Source organism: Anser anser (genome assembly GCF_964211835.1).
Source record: "Anser anser genome assembly, chromosome: 18".
Lineage (NCBI taxonomy): Eukaryota > Metazoa > Chordata > Aves > Anseriformes > Anatidae > Anser > Anser anser.
Genome location: NC_139739.1, coordinates 4,264,505 through 4,278,331, shown reverse-complemented (window position 1 = coordinate 4,278,331; position 13,827 = coordinate 4,264,505). Strand labels below are relative to the sequence as shown.

The 13,827-nt window shown below is 57.4% G+C and overlaps 1 protein-coding gene across 1 annotated transcript in view; it reads left to right on the top strand.

The window, feature by feature from the left end:
• Positions 1 to 446: 446 nt before the first annotated feature.
• The window catches only part of LOC310883681 (uncharacterized protein), a 113,253-nt gene continuing 99,872 nt past the window's right edge, over positions 447 to 13,827 (top strand). The window contains exons 1-2 of the mRNA XM_083804463.1: positions 447 to 505; positions 1,447 to 1,529. The gene's annotated coding sequence lies outside the window, so the exon portion shown is untranslated. The remainder of the gene's footprint in view (positions 506 to 1,446; positions 1,530 to 13,827) is intronic.

Below are 13,827 nucleotides of genomic sequence, written 5' to 3'. Positions count from 1 at the left end.
CACTGCAATTGTCTAGATAGCCCTGTGACCTCCTAGTGGGGTAAGCAGTACTTTTCCTCTTACATCTCCATCCCTCTTATTGGACAGAAAGAGAACAGGCGATGAAACCACCACCGTCTCCAGAGCTGGCGTGTTCCTTACTGGCCGTGTCCCCAGTTCTGCAGCTGGGTTTAGCCTGATTTATCATGGAAATAGCTGTGGTATAGCCCAGGTGATAAAGGGGGATCCCAGCAACCCAGAACTTGGTCCACAGGCGGAGCTAGATGCCCAAACCATGTCTCACAGGCAGGATGGGACTAGCCAAATCTCTTTATGGCCAGTACTGCTGGACTGTTTCTGTGGCACGAAGGGAGATGTCTCACGCAGGGAGATAATTGAACCACAGCTGTAAATTCTCCCTGGTCTTGAAACCAAAATTATCCACCTGCAACCTGCGGCTCTCAGCCTGCCACCTCAGCAAGCAGCGACTGACACTGAGCTACCAGTGCTCACTGCTGTCATACAGGTAAGACCAATAAAATACTGGAAAAAATAAATAAATTGCAAGAGCTCTTTGTTAACACAGATTTCGGGGGGGGGGTGGGGGCACCTCCCGGCCCTTTGCAGCCCGGCGCTGCTGCCAGGCGTGCTGGGGGGGGCTCGTAGGGTGCTGGGGGGGCTCGTAGGGTGCCTGGGGGTGCCTGGGGGTGCCGGGCTGCCCAGGGGGGACCCGTGTGGAAATTTGGGGGGGTCGGGGCGCTGCTGAGCCGCGCTGAGGCCGCCGGGGGGAGCTGTGGTGCCGCGGAGGGCCCGGGCCGGAGGCTGAGCGGCCAGCGGAGGCCTGCCGTGTGCTCCCCGTGCCCTGCTGCCAGCCGGCTGTGTTCCCCCACGGGTTGCTGTTGGCCTCAGGGATTGCCACAGCCACCTCCTCTCGATGCCCGCAGCCCCAGGAGGCTGCCCGGAGGAGCACGGCGTGCCACGTCCCAGCTCCGCGAGGCCATGGCCGGAGAGAGGCCACCCCCAGCCAAGGGGCGCCTCCTGGCCCACAGCCTCCCCTGAGGGCTCGGCGTCCACAACATTTCCCCCCAGAGCCTCCACCAGCTCCTCTGAGGGCAGGTGAGTGATAGCACAGCCTCCCCCCCCACCTGCGCCTGCAGCAGGGTGTTTTTATGATCACGGTATAAATGCAGCCCGGGAGCTGTTCCCCAGCCCTCCCTCCAGCCCTATCCCACCTCCCCTGGCACCACGGGGCTGGGGGGGCTCAGACCTCTCTGGGAACCCCCCTGCAAGGAGCAGCCCCCACGTTACCCCCACCTGTGCCCACGGGGCTGCCAGCTGCCTGCCTGCCCCGCCTGGTCCTGCTGGGTTAAAGCTCGGCAGGTGCAGGGTGTTGAGCCTTGGTTTGGGAACAAGTTTTTGTTTTGCTCCACGTGATGTGATTGCTCTGCTTCTCGCCCTTGCGTCCAGGTTTGCTCCTGCACGGGCTGTGGCTCTGGTCCCCTGGGTGCAGGACTCGCAGCAGCGATACACTCCTCCAGCGATGAAGGGTGGTAAGTGATGGAAAGAGCTCCAGGGCTGCCTCTGTGCCCTCGGGTGGTTCCTCCTGCATTTTATCTGCCTGGGAGGATAGCCAGGTTCCAGGAAACTGGCAGGGTTTGCATTAAGCTTCCCTAAAGCTCCTATATGTTTGTGGAGACTGTGTTTCTCATGGGGCAGAGCGGTGGTACCCCATGGCCTGACCCAGCTGCTGCCTCACCAGCACCCTCCTGAGCCACCCAGGCACCACCAGCGCTGCTGAACCAGGGACCTGGGTGCTTCCCTGGGCACCCTACCTTGGAAAGTGCAATAGTTGTCTTTGGGGCACAGTTACAGCCTGGGTGCTGCTTTCCTGTCTGTGTTTTTTATTGCTTTTTTTTTTTTTTTTAAAAAAAAAGGATGTAGGTAATGCAGTCACAATTATGGGGTGGCATTGTGTTGCAGGAGTGTGCTATGGGGAAACCCACAGCCACTATATGGTTCTGAGCTTTATGTGTATGCAGCTGCCTGTGTGGGACTGCAGATCCCAAAGCCCAGGTAGGAGGTGCCAGGAGGGGATTAAGGGGTTTGTGGAACCTGGTTTGTCTTACACTGAGCCGCAACGAACCCCTCTGTCCAGGTGGGAAGTATCTGGAGGGAGGACAAACTGCTCGTGGGGTTTTGGAGCAGAGCCTGTGTTGCTTCTCCGTGGTTGGGCACCGCGGGGCTTGCCTGCGCTCCCATGCTGCTTGGTTTTAATCCTGTTTTGGACAGGGATCTCTGCTGTGTCACACTGTGGTGCAACACTTGGGTCCTGGCCATGCCCGTGCGGCTTAAACCACCATCCCTCCTGCACGCGAGCTGGGGGTCCAGCCTGACCCCCTCTCTCCAGGCTATGTGATCTGCCCTGGTTCGAGCCCTTTCTCAGTCCGACACCGAGCAGAAAGCATTTTTCCACTCTGTGCCGCAGTGCTGGCGCGAGCAGTGCCCGGCAGCCTCGGCCCCCAGGTGCCCTCTGCGCCTTGCCAGCGCAGCGCTCTGCGCAGCCCTCTGCCGCCTTGGCTGCAGACCAGCCTGCCTGGTGGTGCAGAGAGCTCTGTCGTGTCCCTTCCCCTGCTGCAAACAGAGGGGCAGAGCTGGGAGACCCCGGCATCGCCCCCAGCATGAGCTGTGCCGTGGATACATCCTGCGTGCCGAGACCTGCTTCGAGGGTGTTACCATTGCAGAAAGCAAATAAGGGCTGCTGGGCTTTGCCAAAGAAGTCTCTGCTCCCAAGTGTGTGTTGGATGTCAGTGTTAAACCTCCCGGTGTTCGCTGCCTTGTTTAAGTAGCGTGACTGAACTTCTCTGTTCCTCCTGATAGCAGGGATGCAGGAGCTTAACTTTACCGCCTCGCTAGTCACCAGAGACAGGGCTGGGCCATTTCTGGGAAAAAACACTTGTGCACGAGCTCCTCGACCCCGCGCTGTCAGGAATTCTCCTGCCCTTTAAAACGGGAAGGAAAAAACATGACATCCCCCCTGCTTTGAGCAGTTCCTTTTACCAAGGTGCTACCCCGCCCTGGTGGGGAGAGCCCCGGCCTTACCCCGTCGTGCAGCGGGGTGCTCTGCTGGGGATGCTCCATCCCTGCTGCTGTGGGTGTGGGGGTCCCTGTGGTGCTTCACGTGTGGAACCCCAACTAGGGTGAGCCGGTGCAGGGACCCATCCCGAGTCCCCGTTTCCCCTTCCTATCTTGGTGTGGTGCCCGTCAGGGAGGTGCCCCCAGGGACCAGTGACGTGCGGCCGGCGCGCAGCCAGGGCTCCCTGCGCTCGGTGGCTCCCTGGGAGCGCTCGTTTTCTGGAGCAAGAGAAACAATTCCTAAAAAGGAGCAGTCGGATGGAAAATTGATACCAAATGGTGATATCAGTCCCCTGAGAAATAAGGTTTGATCTCTCAGCATGTGGTTCCTGGGGGTTAGGACACAAGCACACAATGCTATTTTGGAGGGATTTAAAAAAAAAAAAAAGTTTATTTTCTCCTTTTGTAAGTTCACAATTTTCCCAGACTTGAGCTGGCTTCAGATGTGATGCTGATGGCACGGGCTGCGCTTTGGGTGTGCGTGATGGCTGCAGGGTGAGGAGGGTCTGCAGGGTTGTGCTTGGCCCTGGTCCTGCAGGGCCAGGGGATGTCCCAGGCTGGCAATCCTTCCCATCTCCGCTGTGACAGCGGCCCTGTGGCTGCTGCTGAGCACCATTTCTGGGGGTGTCCGGCTGCATGGTGTTGAGCTGAATTAATTTCATTACGTTTAATTATGTTGCTTGTGGCCGCACTGCTCTGTTTTATTTAAAAAACAACACTGTGACCCAGCTGCTTTCTGCCTTTTCCATCTGAACCAATTTCTGGACCAGTTCTTGTAGGAAAATGCCTGCTGAGCCACTGGTGCTGCTGCCCGGAGGCTTCCCCTTGTGCCCGCAGGGCCGTGGGTCGCGGTGTCCCGCTGCTCGCAGTGCTGAGCGCAGTGCCGGCAGTGGCCGGGGGGAGCTGAGCTTTGCAGCTGAGCTTCCAGGGAAGGAATTTCCAGCAACTGCAAATCCCTTCCCCAAAGACAGCACTTCAAGGAATTACCCTCTCCCCCCTCGCTGGAGACTTCCTCTGCTTTTCCAAGTAAGCCTTTGGCTTGGGGCCATGTATGTGGAAACCGGAGCGGAGCAGATCCATGGGAACGTTGGGGGCTGGCGCCCGGTGCTGGCCAGGTTCACAGTGCACGGCTCTTATCTGCATCGAGTGCCCCGAGTCAAGATGCTGAGCTGCTCCCTCTTAGCTACGTCCCCTGTGAGCACTGTTTCCAGTGAGCTGAATACCACGAGGAGCAGCGAAGCCACCTTCAGTGCCAACAAAAATAAAGGGAGATTGGGATTTTTTTTTTTTTGGAGCACTGTTCTAGCAAATAGTTCCCAGTGTTGCTAACTCCGTCCCCTGGCTTTGTCCTTCCAAACCAGGGCTGCCGTGGGTCCAGCTGTGCTGCGCGTCCTGCAGCAGTGCAGGGAGACCACCTGTGGGACCCTGCCTGCAGAGAGCTGCCAAACAGCCCCGTGTTTGCTCTTCCCCCGTCTCTAGAAGCTGCTGTGTGTGCAGGACTCGTTCCCATGAGGTGACTGGGGCAGGATGGCCCGTACCTTCGCAGCCAACAGCCCTCTGCAGCCGGGCTCGGGGACCTTTCAGAGCTGGCACACGCACGGCAGGAGCCGGGAGGTTCTGAGCCTTGGCCCCATCTGCTCCCGCTGTGCTGCTGCCAGCCCCGTGAGTGCTGCTCCAGCCTGGCCTCTGCCCTGCGGGGAGGGCTGGGGACTCTGGCTGCCCTCCCGAGCAGGCAGTCAGGGGTGGAGGCTGGGATCTGTCCCCCCTCCCTGCCTAATCCCCGCTTGGTGCCCTGGCGGGCGCATCCCCGCAGACATACCTTGTGGATTTTCTTTGCCTCGTAAATATTCCCCTGCCCTTCCCGGTGCCCCTGGCAAATAAATTATCTGAAGCTACGTTTCCCCGTTTCAAAGCCTCGTGAAAGAAACCAGAGGGTTTAGCGGCCGCGGCTGGCTGGGGTTGTTCACATACCATCCACCCATTTGCATTTGATCTACTTCATCCTGCGTTAAGTAATCCTTGAAAGCCGCGGTCGGTCGGCCGGCTGCAGCCCCTCTGCGTGCCTGTAAATCACTGGGGCATGTCACACGCAGCTACGCGAGCGTGTCTGACCCCTTAATCCGAGCTGAAGCGTCCCCCTGCCCCAGAAAGAAACCGTCCTTCGTAACTCAGAAATTGTGCAACCCCGTGCCCCGCGTGCAGCCGCACCACGGGCTCTCTCCCGTGTAATAAATCAGAGATTGTTCCCTTCTTCCCCATTGCCTCCACCCAAAGGTGGCTGTTGTTCAGCAGTGGCCTGACTTTAATTACTAGGTGCTGCTAATTGGCTTTCCGGGAAAGGTTTCAGTGTTTGAAGCGCCATGTGGCTCTGATCGATTCTTTCGGTGCCTCCTGTGGGTGAGCTCTGCTGGGTGCGAGCCCTCGGCCAGGACCTGAGCTGAGAGTGCCCATGGTGTTCGCCCAGGAGGCTCTCAGGCACTTCCCCCTGCCCAGCTGGGGCCTCGCGAGCTCCCCTGCGTGCACAGGGGTGGATTTTAGCCTCTGAGAATGAATTCCAAGGGTCGATGCTGAAATAAAGCAGATGGGCTGATTGTGGAGGTCAGAGCAAGTGAAAGGGTGTGCCCTGCCAGGCGTCCTGCGACGCAGACGTCCTGACTGCTCCAGCAGCTGTCAGGAGCCCGAACGAACGAGGCAAGGTGCCCAAGGCGTGCGCGGGGATCTCATTTACCTGGTAATTAATGGAAATCGTGAAACAAATCAACACGTGCTCCCTACGGAGATCTTTGCGCTCCGGTTTCAAATGGAAAACCAGGTAGGGGCTGAGTGAGAGCAGCACGTGGTGCCGGCACGGTGGGGCAGGAGCTGGCCCCTCTGCCCCATCGCTTACCCAAGGGACCGCCTGGCTGAGGGGTGCCAGACGCCACCTCTCCCCAGCCGAGGTGCTCAGAGGTGCAGAGGGGGAAGGAAGACGTAACAGCGAGCCCGACGTCTCCCTCTGTGCCCGCTCGACCCAACACATCACCGCGGGCTTTCCTGCTCCAGCCCTCCTGCCACACCGTGCGGGCACCAGCCCCGGGCATTCGCTTTCTGCTTTGGAGAAACAAGGTGCCGTGCTGCTTCTTGCAAGTGAATTAAGTTGGCTCGGTTTAAAGATTAAAAAGTGCTGTTCTCTGTCATTTTCCTCCTCCCAGAGCAGCGCTGCTCTGCGGTGCTGCTCTGAGGGGAGCAGCCGTGGTTCCTCTGGCTCAGGGCTTTAAGGACGAGAGCGCTGTGGTTCCCCGTCTTGTTGTTTGTTATTCTGTGTGCAAAATGGTATTGCAGAACAAAATCTTGCAAACAATTAATGCCAATCGGAGCCGCTGACAGCCAGGCCCCAGCGGCTTGGAGCATGGGATGAGCCATTGCACTGCAGTGCCTGGGCTCTGGGTGCTTCTGGGGGAACCAACCCCAAAAAAGCAGAGGTGAGTGCGTAGCTCGCCTGTGGGTCCTCTCCTGCCAGTAGATAGCGACTGACAGAATCCCTGAAGCATAAGGCTTATGATCCCTTGAGAAAAACTTCACCTGAATGTTAACTGTGTTCTGAGTTATAGTAAATGCCAAATCCCTTTTGAATCTCGCTAAAGTCTTGTTTAAAAATATGCAAACAACCTTTCAGTCTTTCTAAAAGGAAAACAAAACAAACACCTCCCTACTTCTGCAAATTTACAACCAAAAATACCTTGCTCCTGGGTATAGATACCCAGCCCTCTAGTGAGCACGAACTGGCGCAGTGATGGGAGGGCAGCGCTCGGATCCTGCCCCTCTGCCACAGCTCATCCGAGTGCCGCAGGAAAATCTCTCCTGGATACCCTGACAGGGTAAACCGCACAAGCTCTGTCTGAGGAATTGGTGGGCTCTTGCTCTCCCTTTGATATCGCTCACGTTATAATTAAGAGATAATGTCAATAGAATAAAACATTGTCTCAGGATAATGGTCTCCTGCTGCTACAGAAGTGTCAAGGCGAAGTCAAATCATTTATCAAAAATGAATGTTGAGGCAAGCCTGGGACGTTTGTTTTCACAGCAAGAGGCATTAATCCTGGGACAACAATATTCCGGCGCTGTTATTTCTCCTGCGCCCGGTGATTGATGCCGGAGCATCGCTGCCCGAGAGCCGCGGGTGCGGCTGAGCGATAGGCTCTTTGGTGCAGCGCTATTGACCAGGTGGATTTGGACACGTCCAGATACATAACAGTAAATCGAGGAGCGGGGGATGATGAGGGTGCATGTCAGCAAGTCTGGTTTTTATTTCTAAAGCTGAGCAGTGCCGGGGCCAGCCGGGCTGTGTTCTGGTGCTGCGGCAGCCACGGAGCCGTGCTCTTTCCTTTTCCCCAGCGCAGAGCCTGCCCCAGCCCCATCCACACACCCAAGGCAGAAGCTCACTTTGGGGCTTTTTGGGGGCCCTTCTGGCTGGGGTCTTGGCGCAGGGCTGAGCAGCTTGCTGGCAGTCAGCTTTACGCGTTTTTGAAGCACTGCTGGGTACAAATAACCCCAGTTTGCGTTAGGAGAAGCTGCAAGGTCACCACATGAAATTAAAGACACGTAGTGGCAATTAGACTTGAAACGTGGTCCCATGAGGGTGTACAAAACCCTTCCAGACTTTTTTTTTTTTTTTTCCTCTGGGTTTGTTAGTGGAGAGAATTACACATCTAGCAAACATTTGGGCAGCAGAGGAACACAAGTGCTTTGTACCGTCTCCAAATGGCACGTGTTTTTCCGAGGCAGCCTCTGGTACCCCGTGCACAGAAGCTGCCTGCTTGCGTGAGCACGTTGGGTCCTCAGGAGCCCCTGGCCCCACAGGCGACAGCCCCCTCCTGCGGTGTGCTCCGTGGGTTGATGAGGCTGGACACGACCGACTTTATTTTATATACGGGAGGATTAATTGGAGCTGGGGTTGACTTCGTTACCCGGTGCTATATGGCTCCCTAGGGCTGCGTCAGTCTCAGGGAGCCCGATGGGACGCGAGCCCCATGGAGGCAGTGCCCAGCCATGGGAGCTGCTCTGCTGGCACCTCCTCTCCTCTCCCTGCTCCCTTCATCCTCTGTGCCTTGTGCGGCTGCTCGCAGTGCATCGCCTTGAGGTGCCGTCAGCAGCTTGGACGCAGGACAAGCTTTGGGGTGCACGGGGCTGTCAGGCACAGGCTCCATCCTTCCGAAGCTCTGCGTGGTTTGAGTCTCTCCACGGAGCTGCTCCTTTCCCGAGGGCTCCCAGCCCCATGTCCCACCACTTTGCGGGGCTGCCCAGAGCTGTGAGCAGCCGGGCAGGAGGAGAAACGCGATGGATGATGCTCTGCACCGCTTCGTGCTGCGGGCTGGTGTGGCTGGGAGCTGGGCTTGGGATCCGGGAGGTGCTGGGGACACCAGGATCCCCTGATCCTGCTGGCTGCCAGTGTGGGTGCATTCCACGCATCTGGCTTAAAAAATAATAACGAAAAAATAGGTTCCCAGATTTAGATGCCCAAATCCATGGGTCTGGCACCTTTGCAAGAGGACAGAGGAAACAGTGAGCTGGTTCCCAGCTGGGTTTGAGGGCACTGAGTCAGAGGATCGTAACTACAATTATGCTTCCATGCAGCATGGGGCAGGATAACTGAAAAGCAGGGGAAGAAACTGCGCGTCTTGTGGGCTGTTGCTCACCCTTCAGGCCAGAGATCTCCAGCTTGTTTGGAAAGGGACATTTTCCACCACCACCTTTCCGCTTGCCCTCGGAAAGTGGGCACTCAGACCGTGCTCACATACAAGGTGGGCACTGGAGAGAAAACAGACCGACGCCGTGGGCTGTAGCTGCCAACAGCAGCCTGAGGCACACGTAGTGGTGCTGGCAGCTGCAGCCGTGCGGTGATTTAGCCAGGAAATGATTCAGTCAAAACAAGGGATGCTCAAGGGCGTCCCGAGCCCCCGGAGCACCCTGTGCCGGGCATCAGAGAAACGCGATTGCTTGTCGGGGACGGTGTGTGCAGTCCCTCTCTGGCACCGACGTCTGCTCCTGCTGCAAACACCGATAAAGATGTCAAGCCAACGCATTTGGGGGAATAAATCACGGTGTCCTCTCCTGCCCAGAGCATCAAGGTGTCTCTTGGTGCGGCGTCAGGGATACTCTGCTGGCTCGCCGCGGGGCCGCCCATCGCTGTGGCCTCGGGGCGGGTGTGGATGGGAGCCCCCAGCCCAGCGGCTCCGGGTGCAGGGTGCTGCTGTTGCCTGGTAGTGGTCAAAAAAAAATTAATAATAAAAAGGTGGTAAACTTAAAATGATGGAGTGCTTTGGGCCAGACCTTTGCCGTCACTGTGAAGCAGCAAGCCTTGATTTAAACAGCCCCTTCAGCAACTGACCTACACCGAACAAATCCATTTACAGTGTCTTGTTTCTCCTCACTGTTTAACTACCAGAGTTCAGAGACGATTCCTTAAATGTTAATGGTGCAGGAATTTGGAAACTTTCCCAGAGTTGCTAAGGGAGCCGCGCAGGAATATGTCTGACTTGCTTATGCAGTTCAATTTCCTGCTGAACATCAGACACGCTGTTCTCGCCTACTGCTTTGTAATTAAAGTGCTGAAAGACCATCACTCTTTGGGGCTGGTCGGGCCCGGATTCGCCCCGGGTGAGGTCCGGCTGTGTGCAGGGTTTGGTGTTGTGTCTGCCCCGTGCCCTCCTCCCCAGAGCGGGTTTTCCTCGGGCATTTGGCTGGCCACGAGCACGGTGCTGCTACCAGATGGTGTTGGCTGTGCCGTGGGCAGGGGGTTCGGTCACCGGGGCTGGGGTCTGCTTGCTTTAGGGTGTGTGCGTCCACCTCCCACGGCTTCCGTGCAGCGGGAAGAGGCTTTTAATGGGATTTGAAATATGTGCCCTGAATCTGCATCTAGCCCGTGCCGCGTCTCCTGCGCTGCCCATGGCGCTGGGACCAGGGTGAGGGGCAGGGCCCAGCTTCACCAGTTTGGCACGTGAAGGTCTCGTGTTGGCCTGGCTGCTGGGGTGAGGCTGGGCTCTCCCTGTGGGCACCGACACTTCTCGAGAGCCCTTTTCCAAAGGGCAGTGCGATCCTGACACTGTCCTGCAGCCCCTCCAGCCAGTGGTCCAGAGGGTGACCCCTATAGAGCTTGAAGAGGTTTTGGGGGCTCAGAAGTGCTCGGTTTTGGTACTTGGGGGTGATAGTCATGGGTATTTGAGGTGCAGCAGGTGCATGGAGATGGGGAATGAACATCCAGCCTGGAAAAAAGCACAAGGCAAAGCGTAGGAAATGCGAAGCCCTTTGTCAAACCATAGCTACATGCCCACAGCAAAGGGGTGGCTGTGCTGAGACCTCCCACCCCGTCCCCTAAGCACCCTGCTAGGGTGCTGGCACAGCATGGCTGCGGTGGGACGGAGGTTTTCCTCCTTGGGACCGGCAGAGCTGGCTGTCGGTGCTCGCCGTGGACGTGGCTGGTGGAAACGAGGGCTTTGAAAGAAGCGGCGAGCATGGAGCTGGCACGGCCTTCCCCCTCCCTTTCGGCTCTAAACTTGGACCCGGCTCCTTCCACTGTCTCGTTGAGAACAAGTGCTTGGCCCAAGTTGCATGGCAAATTCTGACATTTTAAAAATTGATGCCTTTTTCTGCTCATAACTTAAGCTGCCTAGTTTATCAGAGACATATGGAAAGTTTATTACATTCTTATTACGGATCCAGCCAAGTGAGCTGACTAATGAATGCGGTTTTATTTATTTATTTTTTTTTAAGCTAGGACTTGGCGTGAGAGACCTCCTCCTAAAGGCATTAGCTTTGGTTCAAGACATAAATCACGAGGAGTTTTCCCCCTCTGTACCAAGAGCTCAGCTCGATGAGAGCCGCAGCGGCGCGTGCGACCTGGGGATGGAAAGTGAGGCGTGGGCAGCCAGCAGGGGCTGCAGAAACACGGCTGCGGACGGGGTGCCAGGAGGAGATTTTGGGTGCTGCACCCTCAGAGCCGAGCACAGACCGGCTGCCAGGACAAATTGCACATATCCACAGGAAATTGTTGCTCTGTGGCTTAAAATCTCTGGGACTTTGTTCCCAGGCACCGGGGGCGTAGCCGTCCCGTGGGGCAGGCGGGCTGCGGCTGGGTCCCCGCACAGCTTTTGGCGGCCGAGGGAAGCGTTAAACTCCTTCCAGGCTGCTCGGGGAGAGCTCAGCCTGGTGCCAGGTATGAGAGAGTGGAAACACAGCCTCACGCTGGCCGGCTGCCCAAGCCCGCTGCCTGGGGACACTCCTGGGCTTTGCAGCGGATGCACGGCTCCGGCACGGCTCCGGCACGGCCACCGCCGCCCCCAGCAGCCCCTGCCCATCACCTTGGTGCCCATCCGTGCTCATCTCCGGAGGCCTTCTCCACTCCCACAAAATATTTGCTGAGTGCCACGGAGCCAAGGTGACTCCCAGCAGTGTCACCCAGGCAGTGGCTCTGCTCCCGCTGCCCTCGGTGGCCCAGTTTTGTCCCCAGACGGCCAGCAACGCCTGAGGCCTTATTGGCCTTATTGCCTGGGAGAAAGCAAAACTTTCCCATGTTCCGTGGATGTCCTGGCGAAAGGCTCGACCTTGGGCTTTGTCCTCTCTAGCTTTGTCTTGGATCCTTTCAAGGCAGGAACAAGAAATAGCCACTTACGTGGCTCTGTTAGTATTTTTAGGTTGAAGGCAGCGTGTTTCTGTTCCGTCGCTGTGTTTGGGCTGTGCGTGGTGACAACGGCTGGGTGACAACGGCTGCCTGTGCCTGTCCCCTCCGGTGGGCCCCCAGTCCCTGCCGGGTGATCCACGGCTGCAAGCTTGTGTTTTTCCAGGCTGGTGCCCCTGTTTGACGCTCGGCAGCACGAGCCATTTCTCTGGTTATTTGGAAGGGAGCACACGTTCCTTTGCAGGCTGGGTGTGCCCCTGTTCCCTCGGAGAACGCGGCTTCGGTGTGCAAACCACCGACTCCCTGCTCCCCTAAGCGCGGTGACCCAAAGCCCATCACCGGCTGATCCCCCCAGGGGGTCGTGCTCCCGTCTCACCTCCGGCCCAGGATCCCACCCCCAGGGGTGCCATCGGCACGGTGCCTCCCTTTCCAGCACCGCCGTGCCCGGAGGATGCTCGGGGCCCTGAATCTCAGCAGCTCCGGGCAGTTCTGGCTTTCCCTTTACAGCAACCACACGCGTCAGATTTGGGGTCGTTTGGCCCGTGGATTCGGTTGGTTCTAGCTGGAATTATCGCTGGGTTTTTACTACCTAAAATATCCGCCTGTATCTTCTCTCTGCTGTTCTGCAATTTATAGTGCCCGCTGGGATTATGACAACAGCGCTGCAGAATGCAAGTTTTTGGCTTGGCTCTTGCGGTTTTACTGCCTGGCCTTGCATAATGCGGAGCTCTTGGGGCCAGCTCCCATGCCTGTCCCGCTCTACAGCTGGCATTTCGTGGCTCGCTGAGTGTCTCCGTGCCACCTCATCTGGCGGCCGTTCCGCCACCTGCCCCTTACATCCCTCGCGCTCTGGCTTGCGTTTCTACCATCTATAGGCAAAATCTCTTCCTCTGACTCAGTACTTGGTGCTTTTCCCCCCCTTCGGTCTACAGACTTTGGCATAATGTCATCCCGCTGTTAGCATGTGGGGTACCACGTGTGGGACGCATCTGGAGAGGATTTTCCCTCTAACACGCTGGGGACAAGCCTTTGCTGCTTCCTCCTCCCGTCCGTGCGCCCTGCTTTGGTGTGACGCAGGTGTACCTCCCCGGGGAGTCTGCCAAATCCTCTCTCCTCTCGGCTCTGCTTTTTCCCTTGGTTCCTCTGCAGACCAGGCTCACTGGCCCTGAGCACTTTTGCAGGTTTTGAGCCGGGGAGGCGTTTTACACCAGCTCTGCACCTTTCTCCTTACGGTTACACCCCCCAAGTCCTGGCTAAGTGCGAGGTTGCTCTGCTCTGTTCCTTGTCCCTGTTCCTCACTGACAGCAGATTAGTGCATCTCCTAACATTGGATCACCCCAACTGCAGCCATCTGGTGCTCTTTAACAATACAAAGACCTATTGTTTGCTCAGGAATCCTTCTTCTGGCAAGGTACCTCCGCTTCTGGAGCGCTCGGCGGGTTTTGCCGGGGTCCTTCTGCTCTGCTGGCAAGTGCAGGTGCCTTTGGAGTGGCCGTGCTCCCTGACAGAGGCACCGCTCGGGCTTCGCTTTCCTCTTTTGCCTCTCCTAATTACAGCCCTGAAGTTTCCCACAGTGACCCTGCACTGAAAAGCGTCTCCACCTTTTGGCAGGGACGGGTCCTGGGGTCATCTTCGTGGGAGAAATATTCCGAGATTTGGGTTTCCGCCCTGCCCAGCATCAAATCCCTTAGTGTCCTTCAGCATCGAACCCTCCCTCAGAGCCAGGGCCGTGGCCAAAACGCCACGTCCCTGTGCAGAAAGGAGAGCAAGGGGTTAAAAGCAGAGGACGGGGATGCCAGCTGGGACGGTGCTGCATGACAAACGCGGCTTTTGCATTTCGCTCTGCAAGTGAGCCCAGAGCCACCCTAATTTCGGAGAGAGCCGCCTCTGAACCAGCAGTGACTCAGAGGAATTTATCCGGCGCGCGGGGAGGCTCCGTCCTGCAGGCTGCGGCAGCCGCTTGCAGGTTTAATTTGTAAATGCTGACACATGGCATTTCCTCGCCGTCGCGTTGCGAAGGGCGGCGTGTCTGTCGGCACTTCCAATTTGTCACTGTCAGCACC